The sequence below is a fragment of the Sminthopsis crassicaudata genome, chromosome 6, assembly GCF_048593235.1.
Source record: "Sminthopsis crassicaudata isolate SCR6 chromosome 6, ASM4859323v1, whole genome shotgun sequence".
Lineage (NCBI taxonomy): Eukaryota > Metazoa > Chordata > Mammalia > Dasyuromorphia > Dasyuridae > Sminthopsis > Sminthopsis crassicaudata.
This window is the reverse complement of record NC_133622.1, coordinates 204,310,319-204,316,634: the sequence shown is the minus strand read 5'-3', so window position 1 is coordinate 204,316,634 and position 6,316 is coordinate 204,310,319.

Here is a 6,316-nt window from a genome sequence, read left to right as displayed (position 1 = left end):
CAGACATGCCTGAATTTGTGGAAAGGAATTCCAGGAAGCTGAGGTCCCTCATACATTAATCCTTTTTTTGTAAAATGATTTCCTTGAGATCTTGTTCCTATTTTACATTTGGGGAAGAGGCAAAAAGGGTTCAATGCCTTATCCCAAATCACCTAATTGTGAACTAATTGTGAAAAGAGAAATAGACGCTTTCTTGTTCCTTCTTTTATTCATAAAACTGAATTATGTTTTTACCTCAGGTTTCAGACCTGTTTTTTAAGCTCAGAGCTAAACATACCTCCATTGAAAGGAAGTGTTCCCTGCCCCTTCTCTTCTTGCCCTGCCCCTGCCAAGCAACCTTAGTATTCTGCAACATGCTAAGTCCTAACTATGGAAACTGGTCATCAAATTTATCTGAGTTTTGATATTTGAATATTTTCCTTTAAATTATTGTGGTCATCTCATAAATTTTTCTGGCATTGCTTACCTTGTTTTGCATCAGTTCATATAAGTCTTCCTAAGTTTGTTCAGATTCTTCATAGGCATCCTTTCCTATAGTATAATAGTATTCCATGATATATACTATAATTTGTCTAGTCATTTCTTTTTAAAATATTATTTTCAGTTTCAAAATCTCTCTCCCTCCAGCCTCCTACCTATTGAGGAGACAAGCAATATGATACCAATTACATATGTACAGTCATGCAAAACATATTTCTATTAGTCATATTTTTTAAGGCAAGAAAAATAAAGTGAAAGAAAATATGTTTCAATCTGCACTGATTCCATCAGTTCTCTTTCTGGAGGAGCATTTTTTATCATGAGTTCTTTGGAATTATCATTATTGTTCAGAGTAGCTAAGTCTAAGATTCTGTTCACTTTGCTTTGCATTACTTCATATAAGGCTGTCCAGGTTTTTTGAAACCCTCTTGCTTGTTATTTCTTATAGCACAATAGTATTCCATCACAATTATATACCACAATTTGTTCAGCCATTCTCCAAATGATGAACATGCCCTCAGTTTCTAATCCTTTTCATCACAAAAAGAGCTGCTCAAAATATTTTTGTACATGAGTCCTTTTTTTTTTCTTCTGTCTCTTTGGAATTTGATAGTTGTATTGCTGGGTCAAAAGGCATGTACAATTTTATAGCCCTTTGGGCCTAGTTCCAAATTATTCTCCAGATAGGTTACCACCAATAGTACATCAGTTTCCTTATTTTTCCATGTCTCCAGAATTTATTTTCGTTTTCTTTCATGTTAGCCAATGTAATAAATAATTTGCCTTTCCCTAATTAATGATTTAGAACATTTTAAAAAATTTGACTATTGATAGCTTTGACTTCTTCTGAAAACAGCTGTGTTCACTCTTATTTTTGTAAGTTTGGCTCTCTTCCCTATATATTTAAGAAATTAAACTTTTATCAAAGAAATTTACTATAAAAATTCCCCCAGTTTCCTGCTTTCCTTCTAATTTTTGGTTGCATTGATTTCATTTGTGCAAAACTTTTTAATTTGTTGTAATCAAAATTATCCTTTTTACCTCCTGTGATCCTTTCTATCTCTTGCTTAGTCATAAACTTTTCACATATCCATAGATCTGACAAGTAATCCCCTCCCCATGCCTAATTAGCTTATGATATCACCCTTTATGTTTAACTCATATAATCATTTTGACTATATCTTGGTATGTGGTGTGAGATATTAGTCTATGTCTAGTTTCTGCCAGTCTGCTTTCCAATCTTCCTAGAGAGTTCTTGCTGGAATCTTTGTGTTTATTAAACACTAGGTTAATGTGGCCATTTATTTAATCTATTCCATTAATCAATCACTCTGTTTCTTATTAGACTCAGATAATGATTATTGTACTTTAATAATGATTACTACTTTGGAGTAAATTTGAGATTACTATACTATATTGTAGCTATTCCTCAATCATTAGACACCCATTTCCAATTCTTTCTATCCAAATATATTCTTCAGTCTTAAATTATACATGATGGTCAGATTGTAACATACTGACTGGAATTTCTAGGTTAAAAAATTTAATTAGCAAGGTTTGAAACAATTTTTTTTAATTATTTAATTTTATAATTATAACTTTTTTTTTGACAGTACATATGCATGGGTAATTTTTTACAACATTATCCCTTGCACTTCTATTCAGATTTTTTCCCCTCCTCCCCCAACCCCTTCCCCCAGATGGCAGGCAGTCTTATACATGTTAAATATATTACAGTATATTCTAGATACAATATATGTGTGTAGAACCGAATTTCTTGTTGCACAGGAAGAATTGGATTCAGAAGGTAAAAATAACAGTTTACACTCATTTCCCAGTGGGTTTGAAACAATTAAAGCTACCCTTCCAAGGGTAATTATGAAGTCACTCTGGAGGACTGATAGAGATGTTGAGAGAGAATGGTACAGTATGAAGAGGAATCCTATGAGCATTGGAGGAAGAAACTAGAAAAGCTAAGAAGAGCAGAAATGGATAGATTAAGTAAGATAAAAATTTGCAGGGACAAATAAAAGACTAGGAAGAAAAACCTTAGATTTAACTAGATTGCTTCTGATATTTTGGTGTAAGGACAGGAAAATGTGGTTGGACAGTTCTTGTGAAAGAGATCTGGGGGTCTTAGTGCTACCAACTCATTGTGACTCAACAGTTTGATGAGGCAGCCAGAAATCTGTTGCTGTTTGTCTTTGGCTGTACTAGGAGAGTCAAGGGGGTTCAGAATAAGGGAGATAATAATTCTTCTCTACTTATCAATGGTCATTCTTTATTTTTGCTGAGTCCAGTTTTGGCTATTACATTTTAGGAAAAATATAAACACATTAGAGAGGCAGTAGAGAAATAGATAAAGCTATAATGTGGATATAATAGATAAAGAGCTGATCTCAAAGCCACGAAGACCAGGTTTCAAGTCCTGCCACTGACAGCTATTGACTATGTGATCCTGCCCTCAGTGATCTTGGCAATTCTCTTAAGATTCAGTTACTTATATTTATAGCATCTCTTTTTGTGGTGTCAAAGAATAAGAAATTGAAGGGTTGTCCATCAATTGGGGAATGGCTGAACAAGATGTGATATATGATTGTAATGAAATACTATTATTATATAAGAAATGTGCATTTTAGAAAAACCTGAAAAGACTTACATGAACTGATGATGCAAAGAGAAGTGAGCAGAACCAGGAGAACATTGTACACAATAACAGCAAGATTGTGTGATGATCAGCTATGAATGACTTAACACTTCTCAGCAGTACAATGATCCAAAACAATTTGAAAGGACTCATGATAAATGTTATTCACTTCCAGAGAAAGATCTGATGGAGTCGGAAAGCAAATCAAAACAGACTATTTCTTACTTTCTTTGTTTTTTTTTTCCCCTTTGGGTCTCTGTCTTCTTTTATAACATGACTGAATATGGTAATATTATGTTTTGCATGACTGAACATGTATTACATACCAAATTGCTTACTGTCTTGAGGGGGAGATAAAAGAGGGAGAGGAGAAATTTAAAACTTAAATGTTTTTAAAAATTAATGTTAAAATTGTAACTGTAGGAAAAATAAATAAAATTTATGTATAACATAAAATGTATAAATATATTTATATATAAATATAGTTTACTGTGGAAAAATAACTAAATAAAATTTAAATGTAATATATACTTATATATAGTGTATAAAACTTATATACATTTTAGAGATGAGGTTGCTGAAAAGGGTATTATATTGACAGAGGGAACTAATCATTACCAGTGAAATCATGGATCTAGTCCCTATGTTTATAAACAAGTTGGAGCACATCAAAAATAGAGTATAAATAAGATAGTGAGAGAAACAGGCAGCATGGCACTGAGGTATCAGTTGGAAAAATAAAAGAACTGGGGATGTTTAGCTTTGGAGAAAAGAAGACTTCATGAAGACATCTAGTGTTTCTCAAGTAACTGAAGGGCTATCAGGGAGAAGAAGGTTTAGCTAAGTTCCGTTTGGTACTAGGAAACTGCAGAGAAGAAAACAGAAGACTCAATGGAAGATCTTTCAAACAATTAAAGCTATCCCCAAGTGGAATGGACTGTTTCAGAAGACAAAGTGTGCTCTATCTATAAAGATCTTCCAGCAGAGAAGCCAGCCAACTCTCTGTGGAGGATTCATTGGACAAGATTTTTGGTCATATTGACTTCTTTTCCAAGTCTAGTTCTTATGATTCTGTTAACTAATATGTGGATTTCTTTTTTAATTTTTAAAGCTTTTTATTTTGAAAATATATGCATAGATAATTTTTAACATTCACCTTTGCAATACCTTGTATTCCAAATTTTTTTCTCCCCCCCTTTCTCCTATTCCCTCCTTATATGGCAAGTAATCCAATATATGTTAGACATGTATAATTCTTCTAGACATATTTCCACAATTATCATGCTGTACAAGAAAAATCAGATAAAAAAGGAAAAAAAAATGAGAAAGAAAACAAAAAGCAAGCAAACACCAATAAAAAAGTGAAAATACTGTGTTGTGATCCATACTCAGTCCCCACAGTCTCATTCTGGATGCAGATGGCTCTTTCCATTACAAGTCTATTAGAATTGACCTGAATCACTTCATTGTTAAAAAGAGCCAAATCCATCACAGTTAATCATCTCATAATCTCTTGTTAACATGTATAATGTTCTCTTGGTTCTACTGACTTCATTTAGCATCAGTTCGTGCAAATCTCTCCAGTCTTTTCTAAAATCATCCTGCTGATTGTTTCTTATAGAAAAATAATGTTCCATAACATTCATGTACATAACTTATTCAGCCATTCTCCAGCTGATGGGCATCCATTCATTTTCCAGTTTCTGGCCACTACAAAAAGGGCTGCCATAAATATTTTTTGGACATGTGGGTCCCTTTCCCTCCTTTATGATCTTTTTGGGATACAAGCTCAGTAGAGATACTGCTGGATCAAAGTATATGCACAGTTTGATAGTCCTTTGAGTGTAGTTTCAAATTGCTCTCCAGAATGGTTGGATCTGTTCACAATTCCACCAACAATGCATCATCAGTTTTTCTACATCCCTTCCAACATTCATCATTATCTTTTCCTATCATCTTAACCAGTCTGAGAGGTGTATAATGGTACCTCAGAGTTGTCTTAATTTGCCTTTCTCTGATCAATAGTGATTTAGAGCATTTAAAAAATATTTGAAATGGTTTTAATCTCTTCATCCAAAAATTGTCTGTTCATATCCTTTGGCCATTTATCAATTGGAGAATGGTTTATAAAACATGGATTTCTTTAAGAGCTAGGTGGAACAAGAGTTAGGATTCTGGAATGTGGTCAAGAAGACCTGAATTCAGATCTTAACTTAGTCACCTTGGATAAGTCATTTAACTCCTCTGAGCCTCAATTTCCTCAACTATAAAGTGGGAATATTAAAAGCACTTAATTCCTAGGGTTGTTGTAAGGCTCAAATTCATACTATTTACAAAGTTCTTTGCAAATCTTAAAGAGTAATATAAATGTTAGTTATTATTATTATTTGCAAGGCTATTGGGGTTAAGTGACTTGCCTAGGGTCACACACCTTGTACATGTTAAGTGTGTGGGGTCAGATTGGAAGTTAGGTCCTCCTGCTCTATCCATTGTGCCATCTAGCTGCTCCTAGTTTTTTTGTCATCTTCATCATCATCATCATCATCATCATCATCATCATCATCATATCTAGTAGCATTCACTTCTTTGTGAATTAACTGCCCCCCCCCATTTATGGAAAATTCAGGAATTTGCTTGTGTTAATATTATCTTGATGAAGACATCAATTGAGCTCGTCCTTGCAATTAACTTAACGTTTTAGACTTTGCCTTGGCATTTTGGGGACTTATCTCCCTTGAATCTGTCTTCGAAATTGGTTGCAGCTTGCTGCCTTCATGGACTGTTCCCAGAGGAGAAAACCCTTATCAGAGATAGATGTTGAGTAAAATTGGTTCTTCCCTCATAGCCCACTTAGTCTGGCATTAGTAAGCCACAGATTTTTATCTCATGTGATTGCAAGTATATACCTTAGATTGTGCAAACTTGTGGTTTTACCTTACCCTCCTTCATGACTTCAAAGGACCTGATTGCTCTGGCATATGCACTTTCTTCTGTGGATACAGGACACAAGACCTTCATTTCTTTTCAAATAGTCTTCTTGATTGCTGCAAACATAAATTCTCCATACCTAGCTAGTCTGGTCCTCAGGAAAGAGCCTTGTAGTCTCTGCTACTCTCAGCTCTTCTCAAGCTTTTCAGGCTTTTTCCTTCTACTAGAATCCAACTCTTCCATCATCATACAACTCCTTCC